At 44.5% G+C, this 13,178-nt stretch overlaps 1 protein-coding gene across 8 annotated transcripts in view; it reads right to left on the reverse strand.

Moving 5' to 3' along the window:
• Positions 1-13,178, reverse strand: part of RIMBP2 (RIMS binding protein 2) — a 328,067-nt gene that overhangs the window by 228,844 nt on the left and 86,045 nt on the right. For all 8 annotated transcript variants that reach the window (XM_015109708.3, XM_015109709.3, XM_015109703.3 and 5 more), the window contains exon 2: positions 9,480-9,614. The gene's annotated coding sequence lies outside the window, so the exon portion shown is untranslated. The remainder of the gene's footprint in view (positions 1-9,479; positions 9,615-13,178) is intronic.

The following is a 13,178-nucleotide window of genomic DNA, read 5'->3' on the forward strand; positions in this document are numbered from 1 at the left end:
AGCTGCACCCAGTTAGAAAGAAAAGTGGAAAGAATGGATGGAGGGAGGAAGGGAGGATGAATATTTGGACCTCTACCCAGACTTTCATCACAAATGGGTCTTCATCTAAAAGCCAAGTCAGTTAACAGCTTTATTGCTGATGGACTTTCTATGTTAAACACACACATACCCCTTACTTTGTAGCAAGCAACCTTCAAATCATGGCACCAAATAGGCAAAATTGAAGAAGTATGTTTTCCCATTATATTAGCATTCATTAATCCACTTCTTCCTTCAATTATCCAATTATTTATTCAACAAACTTCTGCGCTATTTTCAGAGCAGCTTTCCAGGTACTGGGAATACTAAGCGAGCAAAGGTGAAATCCCTTCCTCAATGAAGTCCACATTACAGCAGGTCATACAGACCACAAACGCACACGATTTCAGGCAGTGGAGGGGGCTATGCAACACCGTCACTGCTTTACAAAACAAACCTCTGGGGCTCAGTCGGAGCTTTCATTCCCTCACCTCTTCCAGGACTGAAATCATTATGCTCTTTACTGATCATGTTATTATTGATTTTTTTTACTTCTTGGGAAACTGGCCCTTCAAATTCAAAGATATCTAACACTTTGCAGTGTCCAGAGTGGAGATGATGCATGCGAGTTACCCATGCTAAATCAAGTAGCGATTTTGGAAAGCCCCCGTTCTGTAGTAAGGGGTCTGGGAGATGTTCACACAAAACAGGAAATGTACACGCATGTGTTATTCTTTCCACGGCGACTGATCAATGTGGATCTCTAATCTAGCCACAGCGTGTTGTCAAGGGGACCGCACAGACACCATGGCCCCAGGTTAAAGAGGAAGCTCTAGCTGTGCTCACGGTCCCTTATCAACCTTCTCTCCTAATCCGAAGCCCTATCGTTTGCACTGGGGAGCCGGCTGCTCTCTGCGGATGTCTATCAGCGGCAAATGCTTTCGTTGCCTGGTTACTCTTGGAGACTGCCCAGGCCCGGGGTGGACAGCCTGTCAAAGCACCTAAAGGGTCAGTAACTGAATTGTGTCAGCAAAGAGGTGGCCCTGCAGACACATGCTGTCCTTGGTGCTCTGCACCGGGAAGACAGAGGGCCCACATGGAGCAGGTGTGCGGCGCTGCACTGAAATCTGCCCACGAATACGTGGTGTGCAGACTTGACTTTATGTAGAGAAAGAGGCTCCCAGAAACCCCTGCAGCAACGGGTCGGAAAGGGCCTCCGAGGCAGTGGCTCACTCTTCTGGCCAGAGCTTCCTGCTGAGGACAATCACGGTGCCTCATCCTCTCCAGCCAACGGATGCGCCCAAGACTCAAGTGCTGCCAATTAAACAATCAGTCCCTTGAATTTAAATCGTGAGCAGAGGGACCAAGGACAAAAAAGAACCAGTGGCCAGAGCTTGTCCCTCCGTCCCCCTGTCCCCCCATCCCCCCAACCCTGGGTGGGGCATCCTGCAGCTCTCCTCCTCCCTGAGGCCTGCTCCCGATCCCTGATGCTTCGCTGGCCCTCTCCATTGGTCCTTCTAGCAAATCCCCTTCCCTTTTAGGTGGCCAGCACCAGGTTCTGCTGCTTGCAACCAGAGAACTCACGTTAGTTTCCTCCAGCCACCGTGACAAAATACGACAAGACAGGAGGCTTGAAGAACAGGCACGCACAGCCCCATAGTCCCTGGGGCCAGACGCCCAAGCTCGGGGTGTCAGCAGGGCTGGTTCCTCAGGCTGGCCGGCAGGCTCTGCCCATGCCTCTCCCCGGCTTCTGTGGTGGCTGGCATTCTTGGTATTCCGTGGCTCCTAGAAGCATCACCCCCATCCCTGCCAGTGTTCTCTGCCTCCAAATCCCTGTCTGGAAGGACACCAGTCACAGTAGATTAAGACCTAATCTAATGACCTCGTTTTAAGCTGGTCACCTCTATAAAGACCTCGTCTCCAAGTAAGATCACAGTTTGAGGGTCTGGGCCTCCAATATTCTTTTTGCAAGGGAACATCATTCACCCAGTAACAGACCTACCTCTGTGCCCCGCAGTCAGCCACCCCACCCGGCAGTGGGGAGCACCTGGGAACCTGCAGACCTAGACTCCAGGCCTGGGGCACCTGTGTGGCTTGAGCCCTGCGAGCCCTGTGAGCCGTCCTTGGCATGGTTATGTTAGCCGTGGGCAGGCGAGCAACCTGCCTTGAGATCTGGCTGAATAGGGAGGCCTGAAAACATGCACACACCTCTGTAAGGAGACAAAGTCACCCCTTAGTGAGGGTGGGTTCATTGTTTTACCAGCCCCCGGGAGCTGGTCATTCCCATTTGGAAAGTGACCTTAGGTGAGTTGGAAACTCTTGAGTTCAGTTGCCAGCCTCTGGAGATGGGTCTTCCGAAAGGTGAGGGTTAGGGTGATGGACTCCAGGTGGATCCTCCCCATGAGAGAAAAGCAGGGGCCCACACCATGGTCGTACACTGCCCTGCTGGCTTTTTGGGCCTAACTGTAGATATGATAATACAATATGGGAACAGCACCAGGCCTGTGAACTCCAAGTGCATGACTAAGGAACTGATTAAAGACTGACACCAACACAGAGGAAAAGGATGGAGATTCCCAAAAACATCGGCGGAGTTCCTGGATGCAGCCACTCCTGAAGCTAGAATCTCCTCTCTTCAATTTCACCAGTCAAGAACTCCCGTTTCTGCTGAGGCTACTTTGAGCTGGTTCCCCGTCATGTAAAATCTGAAGACCGCGACACACATAATAGAATACCACGGGGCATAGCAAGCCCCAAGGCCTCTCTGAGCACACGGCTATATCAGCAGCCTCATTTATCTGTCCTGCAGAACAAAAGGAGCAAGTAAACGACATCCCAGGGCCCGAGTTCACCAAGAGGCAGGAGTGAAATGGATGATACCGAGACCTGGGTACCATAGCTGGAAGTGTGACTATTTCCTTGCCATTTCCAAAGCTCTTGCCAGACACATTTGTACTCTCCCCTTTTACTGCCCTTGCAGGTAAACCTGGAGACATCACTGAACCCAGCCCAGTACTGAGGCCAGCAGGCCAGCATCACACACACTTTCCGACAGGCCCAGGACAGCACTAATCACTCGTTTGACTGTAACTGGCACTGAGACTTCAATATAAACAGAGCCCATTCCATGTTGACTTGTCTACTTTAAAAAATAATAGCAGAACAAAATGAAACCAACTAAATGGAATTTAAAATACATAATTGCTTTAGTCATGAAGAGTAATGACATTAACAGCCATTTTAACTAGACATTTCCGCACAAATAACATTAGGCCGAGACAGTTAGTCTTGGGGTCCTGACCAAAAATGAGCCCTGAGAACTTGCAGGCCTGTTTGTTTCAGGTTGGGTCCTGGGTAACAGGCACGGCCTGTGGCTGGAGCAGCCGTGAAGCCCCCACAAGGCTGCATCGGAGGTTCCAGGGAACTGAGATTCCCCAGACATCACCAGCTTTGCCATCTCTGTGCCAACTACTGAGTGACCCTCTTTCTTTAAATAAGCTTGTGTTTTACATACGTAATTATATTGAAAAAGGAAACTATATATGACAAACACAAAACTGTTGGTTAATTCACTAGTTATTTTATATATAAATTCACTAGTTATTCGCTAATTGTACATATCATTCACTAGTATTTTGTATATATTAATATATATTTGATCATAGAGACGGAGTCTCACTTTGTTGCCCAGGCTGGCCCCAAACTCCTGAACTCCAGTGGTCCTCCCACCTCTGCCTCCCACAGGGCTGGGATTACAGAAATGAGCCAGTGCACCTGGCCTACTAGTTATATTTTTCCTAATGATTTTATTTTTTCCAATAAATACACGACCATAGCTAGCTAGGGTTTGTGGATTGTTTTTGTCTATTTTATTGCCTGTACAACACTCTTGGAAATATTGGGCTAGTTGGCAGACTCAGGCAATGCCTCCACTAGGCTGATAGTCACAAAATTCTCCACAAAAGGCACAGGAGACCAAATTTCTCTCTCTCTGACCCTGCTTAACGTTTACACGTAATCTCTGTTCCCAGAGCTCATGGCATCAAGTAAACAGTTCTTGCCTATCAAGCCCTGCAGGTAGGAATAACACGACTTATCTAACAGGGAAAATGAAAGGACAGATGGCGTGGACGAAGGTCCGGGGACACTGGTGGGGCCATTTCCTTCTAGTATCAGTGGTTTCTGGTCTCAACAAATATTTGCCAAGCATCTGTAGTGCACAAAGTCAGGTTACTGGACTAGATACCCACATACACAAATATATACGAAACTAAAGTCAACTGAATACTATTAAAGACTGAGGTAATTCCATGCTGCATTATTGAATGTAAAAAGCGTATTATGATGAACACATGGCACATATTCCCCTTTAGCTTTTTCTACATGTTTCAACACTTATACAAATAGAAGCACTTTTATTTTACTTTAAGTTCTTGGATACATGTGCAGAACGTGCAGGTTTGTCACACAGGTATACATGTGCCATGGTGGTTTGCAGCACCTATCAGCCTGTCATCTAGGTTTTAAGCCCCACATGCATTAGGTATTTGCCCTAATGCTCTCCCTCCCCTTACCCCCAGCCCCTGAAGTAGAAGCACATTTGCACAGATTCTAGAGTAATGTACACAGGTGGCATGGACAAATGTGTTCCCTGCAGTAGTGCTGATAATAATTAGGCATGGTTAGGGCACAGTTAGTTCACTGTTGTCATCTGTGTGTGCATCTACGTAGTGCACAATTGTTCATCAACAGCAGTAAGTGCCTTCAGCACGCATCAGCCGCCTCCCATAACCTCTGAGCACTCAACTCCTTGCACACCAACCTGGTTACCACCAACACCTGCATTTCTGTGCCTGGGGGCTCAGTCTAGCTGAGACCCAAGCCTGGCCTACATGCAGGGCAAGCAAGACATGCTGGAGCCTCCATGCACCTGCAAGGCTGCCTCAGCCAAGTGAAGAGTACTGGTAGATCAATACCCCAGCTCCCTCATCCCTCAAGCAGATAATCCCACAGCGTACATTGCAAAATCTCCCAGAGGTTCCACAGCAGGACTGAGCCCCCATCACCCACAGTGGCAACTGGCTGGATAACACACACCTATTACCGACTTCCTGCCCTTCCCTGTCTCACTTCCATACTCCCCTCCCAAAATTTCACCACCCCGTGAGTCACTTTTACTGGAATCCTTACCCTGGGCTTGCTCTGGGAGAGCCCAGGCTGAGATACTCAGGATAGCTACACTGCTGGGTGATACACAGCGATTTACAAGGCTGAGGTCGGGTGCCAATGTACTCATAGGAAATAACAGGCAAAGGTCTCTAAGAAGTGTTCTGGAAATGGAAAATACGAATCTGCAGAAAAAGATAGTTTTGTTTAAAGCACATACAAAATTCTAGGATAGAGTTTCACGTATGTTTGGAAGGACCAAATTGATGACAGTGGTTAGCTTGGTAGAAGAGTCAAGATACATGAGATTTTACAAATTAAATATATAAATTTAGTACGGAAGTAATGAAAAAAGTTGCAGGGCAGATTATGTGTGTACTTGGACATGCACACATAGAATTGTGTATCCACGTCCACTTTTGTCGATGCACCTGCCTCTGTTTTACATCAAGACATTGCGTGTGTGTGTGTATGTTTGTGGATGCATGGGAAAAGGTCTGAATTCTGAAAAGAAACACCAAACTCTTAATAATGATCGCCAATGGGAATTAGGAACGGGAACTATTTATCGGGGGACTTTAATGTTTTACTTTATACATCTCTGTGAGATGTGACTTTTTCGGTGAGCATCTGCTACCCTTCAAATCTGACAAGGTAAAATAATTTTGTTTTTTACTTTACTGTACTGATTTAATTCACTTTAACTAGGATTATATTTGGGTTTCTTTGAGACGGAGTCTTGCTCTGTTGCCCAGAATTGAGTGCAGTGGCGCTATCTCAGCTCACTGCAACCTCTGCCTCCTGAGTTCAAGCAATTCTCCTGCCTCAGCCTCCCGAGTAGTTGGGATTACAGGTGCACGACTCCACGCCCAGCTAATTTTTGTGTTTTTAGCAGAGCCGGGGTTTCACCATGTTGGCCAGGCTGGTCTCAAGCTCCTGACCTCGTGATTTGCCCATCTTGGCCTCCCGAAGTCCTGAGATTACAGATGTGAGCCACCGCGCCAGTTGATGTATCTGGGTTTCTTAAATTGATACATAATAGATGGACATATTATTGAGGTACATGTGATATTTTGATACACCCATATAATGTGTGAAAGTCAGATCAGGGTAATTAGGATATCTATTACATTAAACATTAATCTTTTTATGCTAGGCATGTTCAAATTATTCTCTTGCAGCAATTTTGAAATGAGCATAACTTTAAAGCTGCTCACACATACTCAGCTCCTGTGAAAGTTGTTAACTTTTCCAACTTGGATCTGTGAATACACATCTTAATATGTTTTATTGACATAGAGGGGCGCTGAGACCTGTCTGGATGGAGGGAAACGACGGAGCTGTTGAGAATGGTCATTGTGGATTTAGACAGGAAATGCTGCCTTTGGAGAGATTAAAATGTAGCAGCCACTGAGGTGTGCTTCAGGCAGCTCTAACTTCCTCCAGACTGGAGCTACTCTCAGAGAGCCTCCTCTTCCAAGTCAAACATGCAGCCCATCTCAGACTCACGAACTAGACCCACTCTTTCACACCGTCATGAGGACCTATTTTCTAATCGCCCTCCCTTCATGGGGAAATAATTCAAACATTCCATTCCCTTCTAGAGTGAGAACAAGAGCTAAATTTAAATGCAATAGCTTAATGATGCATCTGCAATTCCAAGCAGCCAACAATCTATCAAAAAAAGACCAGCTCGTTCCAAATATAGGAAAGACTCATACACACATACATCACTCCACTCTAGCTTCCAGCCCCAGAATGACCAAAATTTAAAAATATCAAAAAAGCAATAAGCCCTCAAAATAATCTGCTTGTGATCCCTAGGAGAACAGATTGGCTTCTGCATCCCATAGGCCAAGTGTCATAAATGCACTGGAAAAAAATTACAATAACCCACAGCACTCAGTTGAAACACACTCTTTGAAAGTGTTCTTCATGATACTATTTGTCTTTTTAGGGCATACAGATAAAGATATTGTCATAAATTATATTCATTGAAGAAACTGATACCATTATGTTAATAATGAAAACAAAAGGGCTTTGAAATATTTTTCAGGAATCTGACCCACCTCCAATGAGGCTGCCTTTACTATTAAGTGATAATTAGTGGTTCTATTGTAATGAGAAACAAATGATTGCTGAGTGTATATCCTGCATTGGAAACAGTTAAGTTTCACATCAGACCTTCTCTGCCTTCTTCTATGGAAAATGAATGCATAAAATAGGAATCAGAGGACTGGGTGTGGATTTAGGTCTACCGAACACATACTGGCCAGATCCATTACCACCATTATCATGATGACTACAGCCAGCATCACCATCAGCTCCTCTGTTGCCACGACTACCGCCGGCATCATCACCATCTCCTCTGTTGCCATGACCACCACCACCAAAATCATCACCATCTCTTCCATCTCCATGACTACCACCAGCATCACCATTATGTCCTCCATCACCATGACTACTGACATCACCACCATCTCCTCCATCACCACAACTACCGCCGGCATCACCACCATCTCCCTCCATTGCCACAACTACCACCAGCATCGACACCATCTCCTCCATCACCACAACTACCACCAAAATCATCACCATCCTCCCTCACCATGACTGCCAAAATCATCACCATCTCCTCCATCACAACTACCACATCATCACATCTCCTCCATCACCATGACTACCGCCAGCATCACCACCATCTTCTCCATCACCATGACTACCACCAAAATCACAATCTCCTCCATCACAACTACCGCATCATCACATCTCCTCTGTCACGACTACCACCAGCATCACCACCATCTTCTCCATCACCATGACTACCACCAAAATCATCACCATCTCCTCCATCACGACTACCGCCAGCATCACCACCATCTGCTCCATCACTACAACTACCAAAATCATCACCATCTCCTCCATCACGACTACCACCAACATCACCACCATCTATCTCCTCCATCACCATGACTACCCCCAAAATCATCACCATCTCCTCCACCACCACAATACCAGCATCACCATCTCCTCGATCACCACATCTAGCACCAGCATCATCACCATCTCCTCCATCACCACAACTACTGCCAACATCATCACCATCTCCTCTGTCACCAGGACTACTGCCAGCATCATCACCATCTCCTCCACCACCACCATGCTTACTGGAATCTGAGACTCAGACTCATTTGCCAAGCCCAAGCAGGGGCACCAAAGGTCCAGCTGGTTCACCTTCTGCTGCACGATCAAATGCAGATGGAACAGTCAGTGCCACCAGTGCCGAGCTGGCCATTTCAGGGTTGAAAATCTTTGATAACAGCAGCTGTTATTCTTACTACCCAAGATTGTCTCATGATTACACGGGGTGAACTATTGCCCTGAGTTCAGATCACACCTCTGCACAGGAAATCTCAAACCAAACATTTCACAAGGAATGAAGAAACCAGCCTAGAGTTCTCTCCTGAACACTGAAACTGACTGTCGAACTGTGGATTTTTCCCTGTATTTAGGTGTCAGTCGGGTAACTCAAACTCAAAACTGGGCTTCAGCGCAAACCTGGATATGAATCTCCCCACACTTCTACTGCTCTCTCAGTCTTTTTCATCTTAGGAAATGGTCTTCCCCTTCCGCCATGTGCCCCAGACCAAAAATATGAAGGCCATTCTTGTCACACCCCCTTACACTCCCTCTCAGCCCAGTCTATCACAATGGCTAGCAGGTCCTGCTGCCCAGATACATCCAGGACCTCTCCAATGACCCTCACGTCCACTACCATCCTGGTGCAGGCCTGTAGGCCGCCCTTGCCAGTCATGTGGACTACATGGTCGCTGCCTAATCCTCTTTGCTCCCATGCTTACCTCCACCTCCGTTCAGAACTGGGAGCGATCTTATTAAAATAAAAATTGGATCATGTCACTCTCCACCTAAAATCAATCACTACTGTCTGGCCATTGTTCAGATTTAGAATCAATACCCTAGCACAGCCAGCCCTAAGGTCCTGAATGAACTGCCCTGTCCACCTGTCCCATCTGTGCTCCAGACACCCAGATTTTCAGGCATCAAGTTCTTTCTTGCCTCAGGGCCTTTGCACAGCTGTTCCCCATGATGTTCCTCTCTCTGTGAGGGTAAGGACCACATCTGCTCTGTTTACCACTCCTTCCTCTTAACTAAGGGACATACGCTTGGCACCCGATAAATACGCCTCAAATAAATCAGCAAACTGTGAAAGAACAGACACAGCTCCTAACTGACACAGAGGAATACTGCTTCTGAGAAAAGAAAGGACAACTTACCACAAAGTTCCTCTGCTGAGTTCCTGGTCTCAGGACAGGAAGTGGGAAATTTCCCCAGGGGTCTCCCAAAGCTTGGGTCTGGTCGAATGTGGCCTCAGCACCTGCAGGCTTCAGGTGTGGCGGGTCATTTCCAAGCTGCAGGAAGAAGCAGACACAATCTTCTGTCACCAAAGAATGACTCGCAGATTTGTCTGTCTGCCTCCTTCACCTTCCTTGATGCCTAAGAGCCACAGAGAGGCAGGAATTCTGCTGCCATTTTCCAGTTCAGAACGCTGAGGGCTGAGTGAAAGACAGATTTGAAACTGAACTCATGGTCCTCCCAGCCTGAGATTTTTCTTTCCCTGCAACCGAATTTCCTGGTATAGAACAATGCAACGATACAACACAGCCATTGACACGAAGCTTTCATGACTCCTTGAGTAGACCGTCATGTTCCTGAATTTGCCAAGAGAAATGCACTTAGGGCTAATTATCCAGGTTAGACAGATGATAGCAAGGGACAGAATTGAGGGAACAGGTCAGTATCTGGGCATGCACTGAACATATCCTTAATTATCAAGACGAGACTGATGTCCAGCCGATGACAGAAAGAGTTATTATAGGTCAAATTAATAAAAATCAATATAAAAACCAACAAGCATGCTACACAGAGTAAACTCTTAAGGAATTCACATCTTGGCCATCAAATATTCAAAACCAAAAACTCCTCTGTATCAGTAGACCTTCATGTTGACATACACAATCAAAATATCAGAAATTTCTTTACTTCTATTTTGTTAAAAAGAGTCATTGACCTGCTCAGAATCACAGAATAAGATGATAAATTGAATTAACTTAGGTTTTATTAAAAGGCTTGCTAGTATCCTGTGTCCATATGAACCAGCAGGAGTGAAAGGAAGGATGAAAAGCAAGTGAGGCTTTATCCTAGAACTTGGAGCTGAAAAACCATCTGCATGGCCAAAATTCAATTTATTTCCATTTAGCAAACATGTTCTGAGCGCCTGCAAAGTTCCTGACAGCTGTTCGGCCCAAGCATGAGTAAGATCGAGGCCTTCCAGGACTCTCCGTCTGATGGGGAATACCAGAACAGGCATGCACAATGTTAGTTCAAGCTGGAATTCAGTAAGATTTAGAATTTTGTGCGACGGGATCTGTGAGGGAAAGACATCTAGGCAGGAGACTGAAGTTTATTTTCTAGAGATGTTTAATGAGGGAGCTCAGGACTCACATGCAGCAGGCAGAGGTCATAATAGCCAAGTGCTATTATATTGAAAATAAATTAGACAGTCCGCCTGTGGATACCCCTCCCCAGATCCAATGCATTAAGCAGGTAGGTGGATGCTACCCCACACCACTCTCAACCTAGGCAGGAGACTGGAAATATTTTGGTAGAAAACTACAACCCAAGAGCAAAGACCGTGTTTGACATTAGGAGCTTCTACAACAAAATGTGTTCGGCTCCCTCGCAGCTAGCCTGGAGTGAGCTCACCACTGACTTCCCCCAACCTGTCAAGACTATGCTCCAAAAGCAGTCAACCAAGGGGTAAGCTTCATTTTAAAAACCTCTAACACGGAAGAGTAAAAGAACGTAACGATAAAACCCAGAAGACAGAGAGATCATCCAGGTGACCAAACAAGGAAAAAAAAAAAAAAGCAATAAGTTTAACAAGTATCTTCAGAAAGCATGTAAAAGTCAAGAACAAGATGCTAAAAAGGCCAATGAAGGACAAAAATAACTCCTGTGAATGCAAAAGATAGTTGCTGAAATAAAAATTTTAATGGCAGATTTGGATGATAAAAGAAATCTCCCAAAGTGCTAGAAAATATTAAAGAAAAAAAAGAGACTATCAATCCAGGAGGTCGAACTTTTACCAGTAAGGTTTCCAGAAAGAGAATAATAACAATCAGTTGACTGATTCCCAGCCAACTACAGAAAGAGTTATTATCGGTCAAGTTAATTAATAAAATTAATATAAAAACCAACAAGCACACTACGCATAAACTCTTCGGGAATTCTCATCTGGGCCACCAAATATTTAAAAACAAAAATTCCTATATATATCAGTAGACCTTCATGTTGACATAAACAACGAAAATATCAGAAATTCCTTTACTTCTGTTTTGTTAGAGTTTTTAAACTGCCCAGAATCACAATAAATTGAAAATTGTCAGAAAAACATAAGAACATGTTCTAGATTAAAGGATCTCATGAGTGCTCTGCAACATAGATGAGAACAGACCTAGGCAAAGAGTACCATGAGATTTGAGAAGGTGAATGATAAAGAGAAGGCCCTAAATACTTCCCATAACCGTTAGAAAGAAGAGGTGGCATTTTAAAAAGGAAAAGAATGGGTTAGAGCATCAGACTTCTCAGCAACAATCTTGGAAGCCAACATAATGTCTTTAAAATTCTGATTGACTATTATTTCCAACTTAAGGTTCTATACCCAAACAAGCTGTCAGTCAAGTGTGAGGTTAGAGAAGAGAGATTACCATACATGCAAAGACTCATAAAATGTACCTCCACAGCATGTTCTTTCTTAGGAAATGTCTGCTGCAGCAAAACAAGTGAAAAAAAAAAGATAAAAGGTAAAGCCATGGAATCCAGGAAACAACAAATCCTACCTTAAACGGGGATAGAGAAGAATTCCAAGGTGACAGCTGAGCCTTAGCTCTCAAGAGCAATCAGTTTGAAACAAGACAACAAAGAGCTTTAGAAATAAAGAATCTAGAGAAAAGAGAGACTCAAGAAAAGCTTTTGATATCAGAAAGAACTGGAGAAGAGTTTTTAATATGTGGATTGCAAATGGCACAATTGAAAATCAAGCTATTAATAACTCCAGGAAAACTAAAAAGCCATACAATGAAAGAAATGTAATCACAGTCACTAATTGGTGCCACCATTAACAATATATACACAATAGCAATGTAACAACTAAGTATTCACTTAAATAAAGTAGCAATTTAACTATGTGTATAGATTGGGGGAGGAAAACTAAGATAACCAAATCTTCATTTACCACAGAGCTTCTCAACCTCAGCAGTGTGACATCTGGGGCAGAGAATTCTTCCTTGTGCAGGCTGTCCTGTGCACTATGGGGTGGTCAGCAGCATCCCTGCCAGTAGCAACCAGAGGCCAGTAGCACACACCTTTCCCTGAATCAAGACAAACAGAAGTATCTCCCAACACCAACCCTGAAAGGCAAAACTGCCCACTCAAAGCTCTTTGAGAACCACTTATCTACCACCCCAAAAAGCGCTATTAATATTATTTACTTAGGAAAATTGGTAAGTCAAAAAAAAAAGTCACAATATAGGCAATTTTTAGTATTATTTAAGAGCATCAGGAAGAAACCACTAGAAGTATTGAAAGTGGGCTCGAGGGACTGGATATGGAAAGAGACAGCACAATAATTTTTTTCATATACCTTTATACACTGGATTTTTCTAATTATATGTGTGCACTTTCAAGTTAAAAAATACTGTTGCAGCACAAAAGAAAGCATGCTTGTGTCTAGTTTGGGAACTCACTGAAGTCTTTCTCTACAAATCTTTCTCAAAGTGAAACCTTATACTATCACGTTAACTTATTTGATATGCCTGTGTCTTTTCTTTAAACTACATGAAAGAGCTATCACATAAAAACATTTCAAAAAATCTATACATCTTCTAAAGTCATCTGATGTAACACCACTGGTC

The sequence above is a fragment of the Macaca mulatta genome, chromosome 11 (genome assembly GCF_049350105.2).
Source record: "Macaca mulatta isolate MMU2019108-1 chromosome 11, T2T-MMU8v2.0, whole genome shotgun sequence".
In the NCBI taxonomy this organism is placed as follows: domain Eukaryota; kingdom Metazoa; phylum Chordata; class Mammalia; order Primates; family Cercopithecidae; genus Macaca; species Macaca mulatta.